Source organism: Lemur catta, chromosome 5 (assembly GCF_020740605.2).
Source record: "Lemur catta isolate mLemCat1 chromosome 5, mLemCat1.pri, whole genome shotgun sequence".
Taxonomy (NCBI): Eukaryota; Metazoa; Chordata; class Mammalia; order Primates; family Lemuridae; genus Lemur; species Lemur catta.
In genome coordinates, this window is record NC_059132.1 from 32292128 (window position 1) to 32313920 (window position 21793).

The window sequence follows — 21793 nt, forward strand, 5'->3', positions numbered from 1 at the left end:
TAATCCTGAAGCCCGGAATTCATACACAGCAGTACAGCTAGGCAGAGAGTTTATTTACAGAGGGCAGGAATGAACTTTGCATGTGAGCACATACAGAAAATGATAAAGATCGTTGCGTCCTATTAGTAATTTACAGAATTGTGATTTGCTCCACCCAGTACACCTATAATTGAATTCCTCAGTCATAAAATCATTGGGACCAAACAAGTTCAGATATCTTTTATCTAAACCCTTTTTCTCCCTTACTATCAGTTAACATATTTCTTATGGGCTTTTCTTCTTTTTATAGATTCATTTGTCTTAGTTATAAATTAACCCCACAAGCAACTCTCCCAGCCACCCAGCTCTACTGTTTCCTGTGTACCAGGTTTTTTTTAACTTCACAATTTATGGTATAGGGGCCTTTCAAACTGCCAGTCGGTAAATGATGTCTAGAGAATCATCTCTAGATTTAATTTTTAAAAATATTTTTAAGGATAAATGTCCCCTTAAGCAGAGATTTTCCTCATAGCTGGGCACCCTGGCAAGAAGTGGAATATAACTACTGCTGAAGATTTATTTCTTTTTTACTTTTTCTAGGGTGGTAAAATATATATAATGTAAAATTTACCATTTTAACCATTTTTAAGTGTACATTCTGTGGCGTTAAGTACATTAACAATGCTGTGTGAGCAATCCTTTTCATCTTGCAAAACTGAAACTCTGCACCCACTAAACAACAGCTCCCCATTCCCCCATCCCCCATCCCAGCCCCTGGTAACCACCATTCTACTTTCTGTCTCTATGAATTTGACTACTGTAGATAAACTTCTGTTATTTCTTGTTTCACCTAAAAAAAATATAAACTAGTGTAGTTTACTAAAGTGGATGAACATGTAAGAGAGAGAGTTGCCAGCTAAAACAATTCAGGGTCAAATTCCAAATACTTAGCATTTCATTTTTCATGCCAAAATGCTTGAATTTAGACTACTCATTTATTTACAGATCCCAAAGTACATACCTGCCCCTTACTTTGTCTTTTAAGAGTTTGGTCTTTTGATTTTAAATGGCTTTAGGCTTTTCTAAAGTTAAACTGATTTAATGCTGTCACTGATTTCCTCTAAGAATCAAAGTTCCCTTAGACTCAAAGTACTACTTTTATTCACTGAATTCTCAGTTATTTTGCCTAGAAACAATATGGTGTTCTCTCATCTTACCATTCAAACAAATATAAGACTACTAATTCTAAATTCTTGTTCAAATCTTGTCTTGGACTAAGAGATGGACTAATAGATATCGAAACACTTTCACAGTTTTGGTTTGAAGACTCAAATCAGACCCTGATTGTCACCAAATAAAAACTTTGCTAAGAGGTGGCTCCCAAAGAGGCAGAGCTTTGTGGAGTTTTTCCCAATCACAGGTTTCCTAGAGGGAAGTAACTGGCTGAAGCAGTAAATAGATTAAGTAGAGACCAAACTTGTACAGGTGGGGATGGGAGTATGGCAACATATGTAAATCGATAAATATGATCCACCACATAAACAGAAGCAAAAACAAAGATCATATGATCATCTCAATAGACGCAGAAAAAACATCTGACAAAATTCAGCACCCTTTCATGATAAAAAACCCTCAACAAACTAGGCATAGAAGGAACATATCTCAAAATTATTAAAGCCATATATGACAAACCCACAGCCATACTGATTGGGGAAAAGCTGAAAACATTTCCACTGGAACAAGACAAGGATGCCCATTGTCAACACTTCTATTCAACATAGTGCTGGAAGTCCTACCCAGAGCAATCAGGCAAGAGAATGAAATTAAGGGTATCCAAATTGGGATAGAGGAGGTCAAACTATCGCTTTTTGCTGATGATATGATCTTATATCTAGAAAACCCCTAAGATTCCACTGAGAGACTCCTGGAATTGATAAATAAATTCAGCAAAGTCTCAGGGTACAAAATCAATGTACATAATTAGTAGCATTCCTATACACCAATAATAGTCAAGCTGAGGGTCAAATCAAAGATTCAATACCATTCACAGTATCTACAAAGAAAATAAAATACCTAGGAATATACTTAACCAAGGAGGTAAAAGATCTCTACAAAGAAAACTATGAAACACTGAGAAAAGAAATTGCAGATGATACGAACAAATGGAAAAATATATCTTTGCTCATGGATTAGTAGAATCAACATTGTTAAAATGTCCATACTACCCAAAGTGATTTATAGATTCAATGCAATCCCCATCAAAATACCAATGTCATATTTCACAGATCTAGAAAAAATAATTCTACACTTTGTTTGGAACCAGAAAAGAGCCCAAATAGCCAAAGCAATTCTTAAGCAAAAGGAACAAATCTGGGGACATCACATTACCCAACTTTAAACTATACTACAAAGCTATAGTAACCAAAACAGCATGGTATTGGCATAAATATACAGACATAGACCAATGGAACAGAACAGAAAACTCGGACATAAAACCATCCACATACAGCCAACTGATCTTTGACAAAGCAGAAAACAATACACACTGGGGAAAAGAATCCCTATTCAATAAATGGTGCTGGGAAAATTGGATAGTCACGTGCAGAAGAATGAACAGGATCCATATCTCTCACCACTCACAAAAACTAATTCAAGATGGATAAAAGACTCAAATATGTAAGGTATTTACCCAAAGGAAAAGAAGTCATTTTATCAAAAAGATACCTGTACTTGAATGTTTATTACAGCACAATTCACAATTGCAAAGATGTGGAATCAACCCAAGTGCCCATCAATTCATGAGTGGATTAACAAAATGTGGTGTATACATGCACACACACACACCATGAAATACTACTCAGCCATGAAGAAGGATGACTTAACGCCTTTTTGCAATAATGTGGATGGAACTGGAGACCGTTATCCTAAGTGAAGTATCTAAAGAATGGAAAAACAAACACCACATGTACCCACTATTAAATTGGAACTAACCAATGAGCACACATGTGTGTAGAGAGGGAGGTAAAACTCAACAGAAATCATGCAGAGGGAAGGTGGGAGGAGGAGAAGGGTGATAACCTACTTAATGGATACAATGAACATTATCTGAGTGACAGGCACACTTATAACCATGACTCCAGCATTATAAAAGTGATCCATGTAACCAAAACTATTTGTACCCTCGTAATACTTTGAAATAAAAAAAAAAATCATAAATCAAGAAACAGCCCTGATCAAAAGAATGTCCCTGCCTTGCCCTATGATTTGGAAATGAACAGAAACTCACTCTATAAATTAGTGAAAATCTATTAAGAATGATTATTTTGTGACTTCAATGTGATTTTTAAAACATTTTTATCTTGAAATGATCTGAGGCTTACAGAAATGTTGTAAAGATAGTAGAAAGAGTTCGCATGTACCCTTCACCCAGCTTATCCTGCAGTTAACATATTACAACCACAGTACAATTATCAAAACTAACAAATTGAAGCCAAGATATGAAATAAACCTAAGTGTCCAGATGAACGGGCAAAGAAAATGTCATATATATGCACAATGGAATACTATTCAGCCATAAAAAAGAATGAAATCCTATCATTCCAGGGAACATGGATGAATCTGGAGAACATTATGTTACATGAAATAAGCCAGGCACAGAAAGACAAATACCATGTGTTTTCATTCGTATGTGGAGGTTTAAAAATTTGATCTCATAAAAGTAGAGAATAAAATTGTGGTTAGTAGAGGCTGGTAACAGTGGTATCGGGGTGGGGAAGGGGGGAATAGCCCAAGGTTGGTTACCAGATACAAAATTACAGTTAGATAAGAGGAATAAGTTCCAGTGTTCTACAGCACTGTAGGGTGAATATAATTAACAATAATCTATTGTATATTTTCAAATAGGTAGAAGAACGGATTTCAAATGTTCCCAACACAACAAAGTGATAAATGTTTGTGGTGATGAATATGCTAATTCCCCTGATTTGATCATTACACACTGTATGCATGCATTGAAATGTCACACTGTACCCCCATAAACATGTACAATTATTGTCAATTAAAAATAATAATAAAAGCAAAAAACAACCTAATACATTGACAATGGCACAATACTATCAACTATTTGGATTTCACCAGTTTTCCCACTAATGTCCTCTTTCAGTTCTGGAATTCAATCCAGAATCCCACATTGAATTTAGTTCTCAGACAATATTCTCCTCCAAATTTGTCACAGTTCCTCAGCAAAGGTTTGTCTTTTATGCCCCTGACACTGTTGAAAAGTGCTATTTAGGTTTGTAAAGCTTTCTCATGGTTCAAATGAGGTTATGGATTTTGAGGAAGAATACCAAAGACACAGTGTGCCCTTTTCAGGATATCATAGCAGGGGTATATAAGCTCAATATGTCTTATTACCATTGGTATTGACCTTGACAACTTGGTTAAGTTGGTGTCTTCCAGAATTCTCTTACTGTAAAGTTACTATTTTTCCCTTTGTAATTAATAAATATTTGGGGAGAGAAACTCTAAGGTTATGCAAATATCCTATATCCTATTTCTCCTTCAACTTTCACCCACTAATTTTAGTACTCATATGTGGATTTTGCCTGCACCAATTATTGGTGTGGTTTTGTGACAACAATTTTCTATTTCCCTCATTCCTTTTACATTTATTTATTAATTTAAAGTCTTCTGCAAGGAAGAGTCCTCCTTCTCTTCCATTTATTTATTTATTTATTCAGTCTGCACTTATGTGTATATAGTTTACTTGGGAGGTTATGATCCAATAATATTGTTATTTTATTGCACAAATTGTTCCAGCTTTGGCCATGGGTGCTCTTTCAGGTTGGCTCCTTTTTGAGCATATCCTCACTTTATGGCACCACAAGATCCTCCAGGCTCATCTTGTATTTTCCTTGTCCTAACCTTAGAATCAACCACTTCTCCAAAGAGCTCTCATTTCCTTTAAGGGAAAAAATGGTACAGGGTGAGTATCCTTCATCCAAAATGCTTGAGACCAGAAGTGTTTCAGATTTCAGATTTTTTTGAATTTGGGAATATTTATATTACACTTACTGGTTGAGCACCCCAAATCTGAAAATCCGAAATCCTCCAATGAGCATTTTCTTTAAGTGTCACATCTGTGTTCAAAAAGTTTCAGACTTTAGAGTATTTCGGATTTCACATTTTTGGATTTGGGATGCTCATCCTGTATTTGGAAACAACCATCTAGTTTGCTACTAGGGAGTCATTGTTTCCAGGCCATTTTGAGGAAAATGAGCCATCTTGTGACTTTTATGATTTACTGATGTCAACAGTCCTAAAACTACATAAAACTGCATAAAAAATGTTTCCTTCACTTCCCAAACACACTTGGGGACTAAGAACTGCCTTAGAACCCTAGGATCAGGCCTCAAGGGTATAAATTCTTAATGGTAGACTTCCCAGAACTTTGCCTGGAGCCCCTAAAATCATATCCCAATCTAGTCAGTCCCAGGAAGGAAGCAGTTTCAATGCGGGGTACTAGCTGTAACTCAGCAATTCTTCCTCCTAGAATGGAGCATATCTGGATATATGGAACTACTTTCTCTTTTGTGACCAGAGATTATGACTGCATGGCCTATGGGGAACCAGGCAAGAGAGCTTAATTTTTATCTCAATTTAATTATAAGTATCATAAGAGCCTAAAATAATGTAATTATTACTTGGGTAGAAAAATAAGAGGAATGTAAACAATGTACTGGGGATTTATTTTTAAGGATTTCAGTTATTTCTCAACTTCTAGGTCACCTTCCTATCTTTGTTTTGTCTTAGACAAATATGTCACACTGTATTCCAACTGACTGGTAAGTTACGTAGCAGAAAGTATTATGGCATTCAAAAACAAAAACTCTCTAAGAAATTTTACAATAAAGTACTACGAATAATTTGCATGTTATTAAAAAGAATACTTTAAAATACACATTTAGTATAATAAATTCTGAGTTTACGTACCGTGAAAGGGCGACTCTTTGAGAAAATGGCCTTCTCACTGTGGATCTGTGGTTTAGAGTTGGCTTCTTTCAAATCTGAACAATTAAAAAGAAACAAGATTTTCAATATACACACCTATTCACAATCCTTACAGAACTCAGGCTGCCAAAATGTACACACACAAATAAATTTATTTTCTCTGTTGGACTTCATTTTGAATGTTTGCTTGCCTGGAGCTTACAATGCTTTATATTCTCTAGAAATAACCAACAGACCACAAAATGACTCATGATAAATCATGCAGGGCTGGAAATCTTTTAAAATTATTTCATAAAAGAGACACGTATTTGATTCACTTCACCTGCTATCCCAGCTTGGTCACTAATATGAGTTAAGGCCCTTTCCACCTTTTATGTCAAATTAATGATGATGATACCCACATTATTGTGCAGACTTAAGTAAAACTACATCTTAAAAGGATTAATAAGCTTGAAAAATGTGTGATAAAAGCCACACACTGCAAAAATGATACTTAATAAAACATAAGCTCATAAGCCCAAGGTGAAAGTACAGTGGTTGCCACAACTATTTAGGCATGGCAGATACAGCATGGAGCAGATTTTTCAGAGGAAGACTCAGAAAGCAGAATATCTAAGTGAATGTTGCGTAGGACTTAGGATTTACATCTTTGTCTCTTATGAAGGACTCAGGGATTCCAGAATAGCTGTATTTTCCATAAAGACAAAACAGCACCTAGTGCCAAAGTCTTATCATCACAACCTGAATAGTTTCAACATTCACATCCAGACCCAACATTCTGCACAGTCTAACCTACACAAAACTCTATGTTTTTTTCTTTTACTTCTGTACCTTTCAATTTAGAATTTACAAAACTACTTGATGCATGGCATAAAAGTAGTAGACCATGAAGAGAGAATGTTTTCCCATTTTCTTGTCTTTAATATGAAAGAATATAAACTCCAGCCAATGTACTTTGCTTGTTTATTTATTTTTTTCTCTAGCATTGTTTAGTACTTCTATCTGGAAATTGAAAACCTTTTAACACAGACTCAGTTATCAGTAATAAAATAATTTTGTTTTTAGAATGGGAAAAAACATTTTTTTCCCAACAATTTTGTTTTCTTCTGTAGAAAAAGCTAATTTGTCAGTGTTTTATGCCTGCGTGTTTTCTGGCAATGACTGCTGACCTGTAACAATGTACATAAACATTCTCTAATTTGTTAGCCAAAAATGAAAGGAGCAACCACACCAAAACTGTTCATTATATACAACATGTACAACATGAGAAACAACTTTATTTATAAGCGATTACCACTTTGACTTCTTTTTACATTTAAGGCAACTACAAAAAGGGCTCAAATGTGTGAAAACAAAAGGAAAGAATATTAATTTTAAAATCTGAACAAAATCTTTATGTAACAAAGTAAAGAATGTTGATTCTAGGTTAAGATTAAGCCATACTATTTTTCCTTGATACTTGTTCCAATTTCCCTTTGAAATATATATGAATTCATCAAGAAGTAGACAGGGGAAAACTAAAGATTTCTAGAAACTGCTATCTATCTATTCCTAGCTTATAATCCTAAGAGTTGGATCAAATAGAAAACTGTTCTGGTTCCTACTACTTTCAGAGGCAGACAGAATTCTGTAACTTTCCCCAAACACTCTTCCACTACTAAGATCAGTACTCTCCTTTGTGTCCATTCAGAATTGTAATGTATCTTAGAACAGATAGTCTCCAGACATAAAGTATGGAAGGGCAGAGACAAGATCCATTCTGGGGGCAGCACATATCAAGGATTATAGTTCTATCACATTCTCTACCTGGTTAATTAAATACAGATGGGTTTATATTCATTACATTATAAACTCCCCTACCCATCCTTGTAAGCCAGAGAACTAGGCTATGAAGACTGCAGACAATCCTCACACTTCAACAGAATGCACACAAGATGAAGGCTGTTCATATCTGCTTATTCAACTGTTTTATATCTGGGATAGGATTTTTACCAGTATTTAAGTAGGTAATAATAGAGGGTAAGGGTAATTTACTCAGACTAATTTGTCTGAAATGGAATAAATGGTAAAGTTGACTTAATAAATAGAAAAACAAGTAATAGAAATAACTGAAACCTTATCAAAGGATTACTTCCCCCAAAAGCTCTGGGCCTAGATAATTTTACAGGTGAACTTTCTGAAACTTTCACAGAGGAGATAATTTTCTTGCTATGTAAACTGTTTCTGAGTAGAAAAAAATATGGTAACCAAATTAATTTTTCTCATAATACTAATATTAAATCCTTACAAACAAAAAAGAGAAAATTATCATCCCATTATTAATATTGATATTAAATGATAAATAAAATTCTAATTAACAAATTTAATAATTTACTAAAAGAATGAACCACCATAATTAAGTTATATTATCTTAGAGAGGCAAAGAAGATTTAATATTAGAAAATCTAATAAAATGTGTAAGTAGCACTAGGTCAAATTTTTTAAAAAACCATATGATTCCCAAAATAAAATTCAACATCCATTCTTGACAAAATTTATTTTAAAAAGTAAGAAAGTTTAAGAACAAGAATATTTATGTCAAACTTAATGACCAATATCATCTTAATTGTGAAATACTAGAGCAGAATTTCCCAAAATGTGTCCTGTAACTTGTTCCTTAAGATTTTCCAACAGAAAAGCTTCCATCATAAAATAAATTTGCTTATGTTCTTCATTTTAGAAAGTAAAGTATATTAGCATTGTATACATATACTCTGTAAGCCCTACAATTTTTTTAAAAAATACCATCAACAATAACGATCTGCTTCTTTTTAATTCAATGTTTCTCAAACTTATTTGAACACTTGTTTCTTCGCTTTTCATAATTTCATTCTTCAGCCCACTTCACCATGGTTTTTGTCACCCACCTTTCTACTGAAACTCAAGCACAAGTTGTTTCCTTCCTGCTAAATCCATTACAGTTTTCTTGATTTTCGTCCTATTTTTCCAGTGACATGCTGATAAATATTTAATTGGGTCTCCCTGCAGGAAAAAATGCTCTGATTTGTAGCGTTTGCTAATTTCTGTGGTGTAAATACTCCTACTATGACTAATTTCAAATTACCTAAGTGATGTCACTGAGCATAGTTGGGAAGAGATGGTACCGTAGCACGAACATTATACAGTATTTCCACTATACAGATACAGCTGACATGAATGCTCTCAATAACGCAAAATAATCAGGAAGTGATGTGGTTTGTACATTTATTACCTTTGTTTTTAATACAACTTGTTTAATTTTCAGTATATGCAATTTAATTTTTATAAATGGCTGTGCATAACAGTTGGCTCATTAAAATCCTGAAAATTTAACAACTAGCTTTCATAAGCTGGGCCAACCTAGCTCCAGCACAGCACGTCTCTGCCTCTACAGCATCTGATATTTTGTCCAAATTCTACTATTGAAACTGTCTCCTTAGGTTCCCAGAGACCAGTTTCTCCTCATTCATATCTTATTTCAGTCCCTTTTCCTGGTACCTCTTCTTTCTGAGCTTTTCTGTTTCATGTGTTCTGCAAGTTCCTTCTCGGCCTTCTTCTCATCTCTACATCCTTGCCCTTGGCACTCCCACCCATAAACACGTCTACAGTTCCCAAGTCTTTATCTCAAACCACAGCTCTTCTGTTCAGAGTTCTAAAGGAGCGCAATTCAACACACAATTGGACCATTCCTGATTCTTCACAAAATTAAAAAGAATTCCATTCTTTACTAAGGTCTTTCAAAATAGACCTTAGTAAAGGAGGCTCAATCCATAACCACAAAGCAGTCCTTCTCATATCCCCTTCTCCCTCTTTCTTTCAATTTTTTTCATACACCGTATTATTCAAAGTGTCCCCTTCACCAAAAGCCCTTCCACCTGAACAACTTTCTCCATTTCCAGCCCAGTAAACTCGTAATCTCTCCCTCTTCTTCTCCTTCCTGGGACTTTTTTATGTATAGCAACCTAAATTTTCTCCAGCTTTTCATGACCAGTTCCTTTCTACTCATTCTCTAAAACTTTTTCATAAAAATATTGGAACTGACTTTGTAAGATCAACTTTTTTTAAGGGTAGATGAAGTGGGTATTGTACTGTCAAATTAAAATTCTCTTTGGTGGGTTCGGAGGAGGTGGAAGGATATGAACACTTCCAAATAACTAGTTTTTGTCCCCTCTAAGTAAATACATGGTCTGTCCCCAACCCCCACTATATCTGATTGATGCCATTAGAGGCCAGACTCAAGATGGGTCGATCATATCCTTCCCCAGATTTTTATAACGCTCAAAAAAATTTGCTATATTCAATTGACCTCTACATTCTGACATGACAAAATAAAATGACTTTATTTGAATTAAGAGGAAATTAATAGAGGGAAAAAATAAAGAATTTCCTAACAGTGGTTGATTTTAAGTGATGATGGAATTACTGACTATAAATTAAAGATTTGGTGATATAATTTACCTGGTCACAAACAACAAGAATAGTTACTTGCAAGTTGCTTACTACTTACAAAACACATAAGCTGATTTGCCGTGAACTAGAGCTACTAAAAGTTTAAATTTAATCCATGGTTACATCTAAATATGATTATACTTGTACAGATCTAATTGTTAAATGTGAAATAGTGGTGGAGGGATGTAGACGTCTCACTCTTTGGAAAGTTAAATACTGGAAAATTAGGCTCTTGTGCAGGACAGGATGGCCGGGTTCAGATTGCCTGGATTCAAATCCTAGTTTTATCACCTGGCAGGTTATTTTACCTCTCTGTTCCTGTTTCTTCATCCGATCTTAATAATGCACATGGTTGTTGAAAGAATACAATGATGTATGTGATATGCTTAAAATAGAGCTTAAGAGAGAACAAGTGCTCAGTAAATACTATTACTACCAGTAGCTAGATGATTTTTTTGGTGCTTGAATTAAATACGGAATACTCCTTTAGAAGGATGGTTAAGTGACATTCTGGTTCAGGATTTACACTAGAAGGTAGAAGGAATGGAAAGAAAGAATTCTCTAAACATTAAATCATATGGTTACATTTATAAATCGATTATTATAAACTAAATTATCCTAATGAGTAATATTACTTCACAAAGTTATGACAGCAATTTGGGATTAGGAAGTAAAATGAGACTGGAGATTTGAAATATTAAAGCAACGATTATTTGTTGCACATCTGCTATTTGTTATCAGCATTCCAAACAATGGAGACTCGGAATGAACAAAACAGACAAATATTACAGTTCTTGCGTAACTGCACGTATGAAGATGTAATAAAAATTAGATTATGAAGGATCATCTGCTATATCTGCCATTTGGAAAAAAGAGGATAGACATGAAGGTTGTTAAAGACAATTAGGAGTTACCTCAACAAGCCACTATGCTTTACAAGAATTTATGAGTCAAAGTCCACTGACCTCCTCCTGCCATTTGAGGATCAGAGATGCAATACTTAAAAAAAAAAAATCAAAACATATTTGTAAGTTATATCCAATTTTATTTTTGTCTCAGAAAGAGCAACATAAACATTTTATTCACATTAAATTCAGAATAAAAACATCCCTATTTGGTCATTTGATTAGCAGATAAAAATACACTTCAATTCCATATTATAGTTACAGAGAGGAAAGGAAGAGAGCCTTAGAAGGAGAGGAAGACAGACAGAGAAATAAGGAAAAAAGAGACAGAGCGTAGGAAAGACAAGGAATAAAAGAATTGGCAGAGGAAGGGGAAATAAGAGACAGCTACGGCAAGAATTGAGAGGACAGGGAAAAGAGGAGGAAAGAGGGAGGAAGGAAGGAAAGAAGACCGAAAAGAGAGAAGAGGCTCAGAAATCCGAAGTAGTCACAGGTAACTGTTTCATGGTTAAGCTCAGTTGTTTACTTTGGATATAAGCATGAGAAAGAGTTTTCATTGGTTTTTTAAAATATTAAGAAATTTAAGAAGCCACCAAAATTACTCAGCCCCCAAATTTTCCCATTGATAATGACACATAAATGCTACCTTAAGGAAACTACCTTTGCTTTTCTCCACATTCACACTGTCACTCCTGTGCCTGTGCTCATACACATCTCCATTTGAAATGTCTCCTCTACCACTGCCCCACCTTCATGGAACAATATTCAATAAATATTTATTGAGTACCTACTATATACCAGGCATTGTTCTAAGCACATATAAAATTCTGACACATATTTTAGTGAAAAGTATAAGCTGTTTTAATAACACACAGTGAAAAGTGGCTATTTTAACAAAATATTCTACCAGACTTAAAGTGAAACCAAGTTTTTCTTCTGCAGCTAACATTTTTCTTCACTTGATACCCTAAGCACTAAAATAATCCTTATGAAAATAATATCCCTTATTTGTGTTAAAAACATTCTAGAATTCCCCCCCAAATATAGTAAGATTCCTACAGGAATCTAAGTCCTCCAGATCCTCTGAAATACAATTAAAATATGACCACCCTAGCTGCTAAACAATGACAGTAACTGTTTGACGTTTGTAATAACTAAGCCAAGTAAGTTGAAAATTATTTAAACTTTCACCCACAACAAAATGGCATCCCAAAGATATCCCCAAATGGGTAGTCATGCCAGATCTTGTTCAACGATAACATGACATCACAGGAGCAAGAACAAATGATTTACAGATCAGCAGCCTGACAGCGATTTACGTAATTCACTTCTGCAGAAGTTCACATTACTTGTGAAAAATATCACACAAAAGAGGAACTTACTATAAATATTAAAACTGGAAATAAATGAATGGCTGAGAAGGCATAAGAGAGTAGTACTTGCTTTAAAAAGAATTGTGGAACTAACTGCACAGACATGTTTAAAATCGAAATTGCATGCAAATTTAGGTAAAAGTAATTACAAGGACTGAAGAAAATGCCCAGAAACTTAGTAGATATTGGTGTTCCAATACAGCTAATATTGAGGGAAATATGTTCTCTTAAGTTAGTATTAGAGAATAGGGAATCATAGCACCTTAGGGTAGGACAGGACCTTTGAGTCACCTCGTTCATTTCTCCTATCAAAGGAGACTTCTTGACAGATGATTCAGGTCCTGTATTACTATGTCTAATGCCAAAGTGCTCACTTTCTCACAAGGCAGCCTTCTCACTGCTGGACAGCGTAGTTACTAGAATTCTTTCCTTATACTGAGCTAACTAGGCCTCCCCTTAACTTCTAGAAATCCTCTGACAAAGAAGAAGGACTGTCTCTGCGACAGTGGGCTCCACCAGGGAAAGAGCCAGTCCATCTTGCCTACTGCTACAGTCTCAGTGCCTAGCACAAGGGGTGTCACACAGTAAGGGAGCCACAAAAACAATGGCTGCCCTACAGTATTCAGTCACCAAGTCTACTCAATTCACCTTTTAGGGCAGTGGGCCTCTAACTCTGGGGTAAAGGAAGTTTTCTTTTCTTTTAAATCCACTGTGGATACTTTTATAAAATGCAAAACCATGCACTTGAATGTCATGACAATATTAAAGCTTTTAAATGTCTATCCTCAAATCTGTACTTACCTTGTCCAAGGTCCGTAACTAACAGTGTGTGGAGCAGCATTAAGCCACAGGCCACACTCTGAGCAGCACTCGCTGCTTCAGAGCATGGTCCACATCTGCCCTTCCTCATCCCTGCCAGCCCTCTTCATGACCGCTTTCCCTGCACACTATTGCCAAATTAACCTTCTGATTCAATCATCTCACTCTTCTTCATGAGACCTGGAATCTCTCCATTCCGTATAGGATAAAACCCACACCCAAATTCTCCTGCATTTCAAACCCTTTATCGTCTGACCTAAAATCTACACTTCAAACCCTATTTCTTACTACTCACTTCAATTGTACTCTCCCCTTCAAACTGGTTAATATCTGCAAAGTTTCCCCCAACTCTGTGCTTACTCACTATTCCAGGCTTTGTTTCCTTATAATGGAAATCCTTTTCTCCTTCCTCTTTAGCTATCTCAAGCCAAGAACATATTTTTAAACATTTGAGGTAAAATTCACAGAACATAAAAGTAACCATCTTAAAGGGTACAATCCAGTGGTATTTAGTCCATTCTTAAAGCTGTACAAACACCACCTCTATGTAGTTCCAAAACACTTCCATCACCTCCAAAGGAAATCCTGTGCCCATCAAGCAGGCATCCCCTCCTTTCCTTCTGCCTCAGCCTCTAGAGACCACTAATCTGTTTCTGATCTCTACGGACTTACTGTGGATATTTTATACAAATGGAATCACATACATTGATTCCATTCTTGTTTCTTTTTCTATGTATTTCTTAGTGTTTTTCATAAGCCTACTCTGTCCATCTCTGAACTTTCTGAAGTCTAGTTCAATTCCCTCCTTCTCTACAAGGTTTTTCCTAGTTATACTCTCCACTCCATACTGATCTTATACTTCTCTGAATTTCTGCATTTGTTTTTTGCCTTACTTCTCTCAGCCCTAAATCATATATACTGCTGTGAATTTTTGGTTAACTATTTCAATTTTACCCCTTTTTGACTGATGTAGATTATAGACACCTGGCTACAGAAGCTTTGGTATCCCCCTTTGAGCCTGGAACCTTCTCGAACAGGTGTGCAATTCATTGTGTCCAGCAATACATGAAGGAATAATAAATCAAGAAAACTGAAGTCCGAATGATCAATAAGAGAAAGCCTCAAACCTGTTTCAGTTCTTTATCTTTCCTCCTATCATCTCCTCTTGGTAAGAGTAGTGTCTCCTTGTGTCTAGTAGGGCACTTCTTTGCCCTACTAGCTGAACAGGTGTGACAGTAGGAGGACAATGGCAGGTTGCCCAAGGGTGGAGGGGATGGAAGTTCCCACACTGATCTTTAGTGAACAGACTCCTACCTTTGTTCTATATCCACAGATGAAGACCTACCAAGAAGAGTGGGTGTCTGAAGATGTCACAAGGCCATATAAAAAAAGACCCATCCATTTGCTTTGTTTTTATATGTAAATCAGTTTTTTTGTCTGGTATTTTGATTTGCAGTTGCTCATAAACACTTATCTACCTTGTAAAAGGAGATTAACTGTTAAATAATTATGATGATAATACCTGTGATTCATATATGAAATAGTTGAGCAATTAAACTATATATTATAAACAAATGAATATGCCAAAACTTGATAGTGTTGTATCTCACACTTAACGAAGTTTAAGAAGGGAACCAGTTTTATTTTATGCATGAGTAATAAGTATGAATAACATTTTGTATTATGCATTATTATAAACTTTTCTCCAGCTCTAGTACTAAGCAGAATTTGTTGCAGTTGCCATTGGAAGCCTCCAAACAAGAATGTGAAACAGTGCTCTGGCCCGTAGGCCATTAAAAAACCTGTTCTTCTGACCAGAACAACTAAAAGATCCAACATAATTGGAGTCTATAATTAACATTTTTTCCCTTTCATATCCCATTTTACCTGCTTTAGAATAACAAAATGGAAATTTCTTCTGGCATTAATTTCATATCATTATGAATCATAAAAATGTTACATAAAATAGAAATTAACTTTTTAAAGAGTAATTTAGGAAATTCCCTAAGAATGTGGAGAATCCCATATAAGTGATATTGAAAAAGCACACACTTATTCTCAAAATAAAATCAAGGTGAAAAGTATTAATAAAGTACTTATAATGCACCCAAGCCCCTATGCTATAGGCTGTAAATCAGAGAAGGTATGCAGTGTGCAGAGAGGTAAGAAGAATGAGAAGAACTACAATACACATTCCTATCCTCTAGGAACTAACAATTTTGCTTGGTACACAGAACTTGTCCATAAAAATTATAAGACATGACAGCAAATAATCAGCAAATACAATGTGTAACACAGAATATGGCATAACATTAGATTACATTTCAGGGTAGATCTGCCCCCTAATTATGCTTTATTTGGGCTAGGATTAAAATTAGTTTGTGTTTTCTGAATTCAAAAGCTGGTGGCCAGGGTAAATATTTCATACACATGTTGTACGATAAAGGAAATCAACCTGACATTTAAAACTTAATGGTCACAATAAAAACAAATTAATTGTGTGTATATATCATGCTTTGTTAGGATCAAAGATCGTTCTAGCAGGCACAGTCAAATACACAGCACGAACTGTATGAACAGCCTAAAGACAATTATGCCAATATGCTGTGTTCACTTAGTCACTTTCTCAACTTTTATTGAGCTGTGGTGATTTGCCTGCACAGTGCCAGATGCTGGTTCATCTACCCAGAGTGGTGTAGTCTCAAGATGCAAAATCTCTAGTCTCACCATTTATACGGCCACATTTTCAGGAGGGTAGATTTTATTTTCCATGTAAAGATATATAGTGCTAAAAGCAAGTGGTCATTCAGTAAATGTCTGTAGAGTTTGTGGAACGGAATAAATAAACTCCGATGAAATCTCCAAAATTTGAAAGTTTTGGTTCTATCTGCATTGAGTTGTACTCTAACCTTCCATAGCCCTGTAAATAGAATTCTATTTAACTTCACATCGATTCCTTCAAAATTTATTTTACTTAATCATTTTTTCGCAAAAAACTCGTGTTGTTCAGAACTTATTTCTAAGTGGTTTAAAAGGTACTTTCTGGCAATTTAAAAACAGAGCTGAAATGGTAGACAATTTGTGAATACAGAAATTGGAAATAGCTATAATAAATAATTTGATCAAAGGATGGTCATTTAAAATAGGATCTGAGTCTCCTTTTACTCAAATATTATATTCTAAATACATAAAAGTTCTTAATTGGCTTTTAAAGAGAAAGTACCCAACTTTATTTCCGAAGGAAAAAAGTTTTTTATCTTAATGGGATATTCTCAAGGAACTTTTTTCACATTTTCATTAGGTGTAAAAAATGTTTTGTAAATTCATTTATTTATAAACTAAATCCACTTGGATAATTAACCACTTAAATAAATCCACTGTGAGAACATTATAAAATAATACTTCGGCAAAGTGAATAATCATTTTGTCATTTGGATTTTCAAGAATAGTAATACCTTATTAACAAAGGATGTGTTCCTACCTCCTTTGTTAATAACTGATAGAAATAAATTGATATAATAAATACATTGCATATAATATATAATACCTAATACATACAGTATAACCTAAAATAATATGATAATAAGAGATCTAGGAAAAATATTCAAGGACACAGATTTTGTTTCCCTACCTTGTACCTGACTCAGAGGGCTCCACCTGAGCCCACGGTGCCCAGCAATGTGGTCTAGTTACAAGGCACGGGCCAAGTTACCTCCTCTTAGTCACCGTCTCTCCCACTGAAAAATGTTCTTGTTAAATCTAGATAACAATAATTGTAAACTCTAGGAGGAATGGAATTTGTCTGTTCATTGCTTTATCCTCTTTATCTAAAATAGCTCTTGGCGCAAAGTAGGAACTCAATAGGTATTTATTGAATAAATCAATTTTCATTTAAAAAAGAGCTTCGGTCTCAGTAGATTTGTTCTCTGAGGTACCATCACATCAAGTTTGTCTTACCAACAAACAAATTCTAAGATCTATAAACTGAATGTTAGCTGTAGTTTACCTTTGCCTATATTAAGGATTAAATCGTCAAAAGTGGGGACACAGACATAAGAGAAAAACATTTAATATCACTGATATAAAATTTCTAAGAAGCTTTTAAAACTTTAAGATAAAGGTTATTCTAGGAAATGATATAAGTTTCACAAAAGAAATCCCAAAAACAGTGACAAGAAAAATGTAATATGTAACCTATGTCAAAGGCAAAACCACTTAATTTTCCCCTTTGGGATTTCTAGAACAATGCAACAGGAAAAAACGAAGAAAAGAATTAATTCAAAGTCTATTACTCGTGTATGTGTGCACATGCATGTGTGTATGTGTACATAAATATACATATAACTTTACAATGTTCACACGGATCTTGGGAAACTTCTACTCACTTACTAGTTTAGAGTTCTTGTTATTTTTTAAATTATTATCACAAATTATATCAAGGTTTCTTAACGACCATTTGTAGCAGAAGTTTACCTTTGCATGCTTCTGCATCGCTGTTATTTATGATTACAAGTTCAACGTTTCTGTCAGGAGCTGGAAAACCAAATAACTCTATCATGAGGTCATTCAATTTTAGAAAAAAAGAACACAATAGAAAAAATTTAGAAAAAAATTTAAAAGAGGAGGGCTTTTAAAGAAAGCAACTCTGGAAACTACTTTTTACAAGCTCTATTTGCCACTGCATGCCAAAGATCAAATAAACTGCAGGCCCAAAGCAATTAACAAAATAAAACTTTGTGAATGGCTGAGATATTAGGAGGTTGTAACACAGATAGGATTTTCTCCCCATCCCAAATAGAGACTAGTCAAGTAAAGAGTATAGGGAAGTCCAATACATGAAATAAAATGAAGTGTGAAATAAAATTTGAGTATAATGGAAAAAAATTCATGTAGTACCTAACATTTATCTTCAATGGCTTTAAAGGAATAAAAGAGCTGGAAGATTCTCAATATTTCATTTACTCTTTGCCTTGATCTTTACGGATCAGAGTGATAGACATACTAAAAAGAGGAAGAAAAACTATAAATGTACATTTTTAATTATAGAAGTAATTTTATATTACTGGCTAAACTTTGGAAAATACAGAAAAATACAAAAACAAACAAAAATCCCTCCATATCTTTTTAATTTAACTATTATCCTGTTTTAATATTCCCTTCTAAACTTTTTCATGTACATGTGTTTTTATAAGGTTGCAATCAATACTGCACATGCATTTTTTATTCTACTTTAACTTAATATTTTTCAGAGTTGCTAGTTTTTTAAATTGTCATTGATAATTATATAATATTCTACCTAGCAATTATACCATAATTTCCTTAACCATTCCCCTATTGTTGAATATTTAAGTTACTTCCAAATATAGGTTCTTTTAACAATGCTTTTACAGAAGTCTTTGTGTGTATGGCTTTTCCTATATCCTCCAGCCCTTTGGAAAAAGGTCCTAGAAGTGGGGGTAATAGCATCGGTGTGCAAAATATTGCCCAATTGCTTTCTAAGCAGCCTGAACTAAATTATAGTGACATCAGATATATATTATATGAGTATAAATCTCTTCAATCCCTGAATTATAGGATTTAAAATTTTTTTTAAAAAACTATCATCAACCTAGCCAACCAATTTACTAGGAAGGGAATATTTTCTATGATTATTAAACTGGAATTAAAGTTCACAAATCCGTATCTTATCTGTCCAACATGAACCAGTCCTATAGAGTTGGATCATCCTCAGTGATTTTATAAAATCTAACCTTTGAAGCTATAGTCTTTGAATTGAAGACTTAGGATTGCTAGCAACAATTCTAAGCTAAAAAGAACCAGTGAGGCTCTGTCAAAGAAGTGAGCCAGCTAGACTCTCCTGACACGAGTTCAGTGACAACACTGAGCTTTTCTAAATAATAAAATGACAAGCCAATGGGGGTGATTTTACAGGATAGTCCCAGGAGGTTCTATGACTAGGGAGAAATACGGCAAAGAACTTAACTATAGGCAAGGTAAGTTCTACTAAAAATAATCCAAACTAAGTGCATTGAGAAATAGGTTCCAAGCTATCAGGTGGGATGCAGGAACCATCCTGGACCAGGGGTTCCCAAACCCATCAGAATCCCTAAAACACAGACAGCTAAGCTGCACCCCCAGAATTTCTGACTCACTAGGTCTGGGGTGGGGTTGAAGAATTACCATTTCTAACAAGTTCTCAGATGGTACGCACTTCGACAACTACTGCCTTAGACTACTTCTTTATTCTTTTTAAAACATTTACTGAGTGCCTACTAAGCACTGTGCTATATGCTGGAGATAGATGAGTAAAACCCAGATGGTACCAGCCTTCAAGAAACTGATAATCTATAATTTTGCAGTCATTGAACTGCTCTAGTCCTAAAAGCCAACAAATTTGAACCTTGTTGAAAGCAAAGTTTAAAAATATATTATACAGCCTTTAAATAAAATCAGGATGTTTCTAAGCAGTTCCAAATGCTTTAGGAAAACACAGTAATTCTATATTGCCAAATGCCTGGGTATTCTCTTCACTCTTCTGGATCATATTGACATATGCAAATAATTTTTTTAAGTTTCTACTTCATTTATATTTATATTACTCATATATTTGTTTTCTTTTACAAACTTTATCCACTATATAAAATAAGAGAAAGAATTTATATAGGTATTTTTCTGTGTGCAATCAAAAACTTTGTTTACACAGGTAATTATCAACAGACAGACAAGAACAACATTTAGTAAGGGAAGACTCTGGGATTCTCTGTTTTAGATTCATAGACTTTAGCAAGACTACGTAAAAAGTGAATGACAAGTAAACAATGTGCTTAGTCATCAGGCATGAGGGTGGCTCATACCTAACTGCTAAATACCACCTATTAACTGATTCACAGAATTAATGAATTTGCTTTTGAGGTGGCTACTAAGTTTCTGTTTCTCAGAGATGTACTGGCTTGCCATAACTATTTCAAAAATAATAGAAAAATTAAACATATATGAAATTTTATGATCCATAGATCTGCCAGAAATTAAGCATTATTTATATTTCTTTGGCACATTATTTTTAGAAGTGATTGAAAAGTCCTTCTCATTTCAATCTATTAGGAAGCTACTTCAAAAGTCTGGAAGAGCTAATTCATGAAGAAATCCGATAATTTGTCTAATATCACAGACAAAATAAAAGACATAGTAAAGAGGTAATATTCAGATATTTTATTACAGTAAGCAACTACTAGCTCATAAGTCTTAAAACTTTGATAACATTTCCTGGGTAAATTGATATTTCAGAATAACCATTTGTTTTCTTTGAGGTCAAAAATGGTTGGAGGAAGATTTGCAACTTGTCTTGATTTTTTTTTTTTGAGACAGAGTCTCACTCTGTTGCCCGGGCTAGAGTGAGTGCCGTGGCGTCAGCCTAGCTCACAGCAACCTCAAACTCCTGGGCTCAAGCGATCCTTCTGCCTCAGCCTCCCGAGTAGCTGGGACTACAGGCATGTGCCACCATGCCCGGCTAATTTTTTCTTTTCTATATATATTTTTAGTTGGCCATATAATTTATTTCTATTTTTGGTAGAGACGGGTTCTCTCTCTTGCTCAGGCTGGTCTCGAACTCCTGACCTCGAGCGATCCACCCACCTCGGCCTCCCAGAGTGTTAGGATTACAGGCGTGAGCCACCGCACGCGGCCAACTTGTCTTGATTTTTAAGAGAAAAAACAAAGGCATGATTGGTGAATATATCTTTTCTTATCACTGCTATTCCAAATGATTATTTTCATATTTTGCTTCACAGGGGCTGGCTTATGGGGCAATTGGGACATGCATTACCTTAATTTTATTTTTCCCTGTCCTGGTCCCTCCCCTCTTTCAAACTCAAATGTTTTCTATTCCTTAAAGGCCTTGTTTTCAGGTAGCAAGAAAACAAGGAACTAACCTTTCACATTTTTGCTGACAGTGGTTTACTAAATTAACCCTGCTAGGAACACTGGCATTTTAAAAGTAGACTCCAAACCCTCAAATGACAAAGGCATTTTTAGAGGTGAATGACAGCCAGAGAGGTGGGGTCAAGGTTAAGAAATTCCTTCCAGAACTTCAACACTGCACTCAGGCAGTCTGACAGTTATGTTTCCCCACTGCCCTGGCTATAAAGGAAAATTTATTCCTTAAACATACAGGATGAAGGAGTTACCTTTTCCACTCCCTTTCCTAGATTATCTCCTAAAGCAAAGAGCCAGGGAGTAACAGAG

At 35.0% G+C, this 21793-nt stretch overlaps 1 protein-coding gene across 6 annotated transcripts in view; it reads right to left on the minus strand.

The window, feature by feature from the left end:
• PPARG (peroxisome proliferator activated receptor gamma) overlaps nucleotides 1-21793 on the minus strand; it is a 129285-nt gene that overhangs the window by 101355 nt on the left and 6137 nt on the right. For 5 of the 6 annotated variants that reach the window (XM_045551445.1, XM_045551443.1, XM_045551442.1 and 2 more), the window contains exon 2: nucleotides 5971-6044. The gene's annotated coding sequence lies outside the window, so the exon portion shown is untranslated. Of the gene's footprint in view, nucleotides 1-5970; nucleotides 6045-18025; nucleotides 18090-21793 lie in introns of those variants that run through there. The other variant, XM_045551444.1, reaches the window with a different exon arrangement.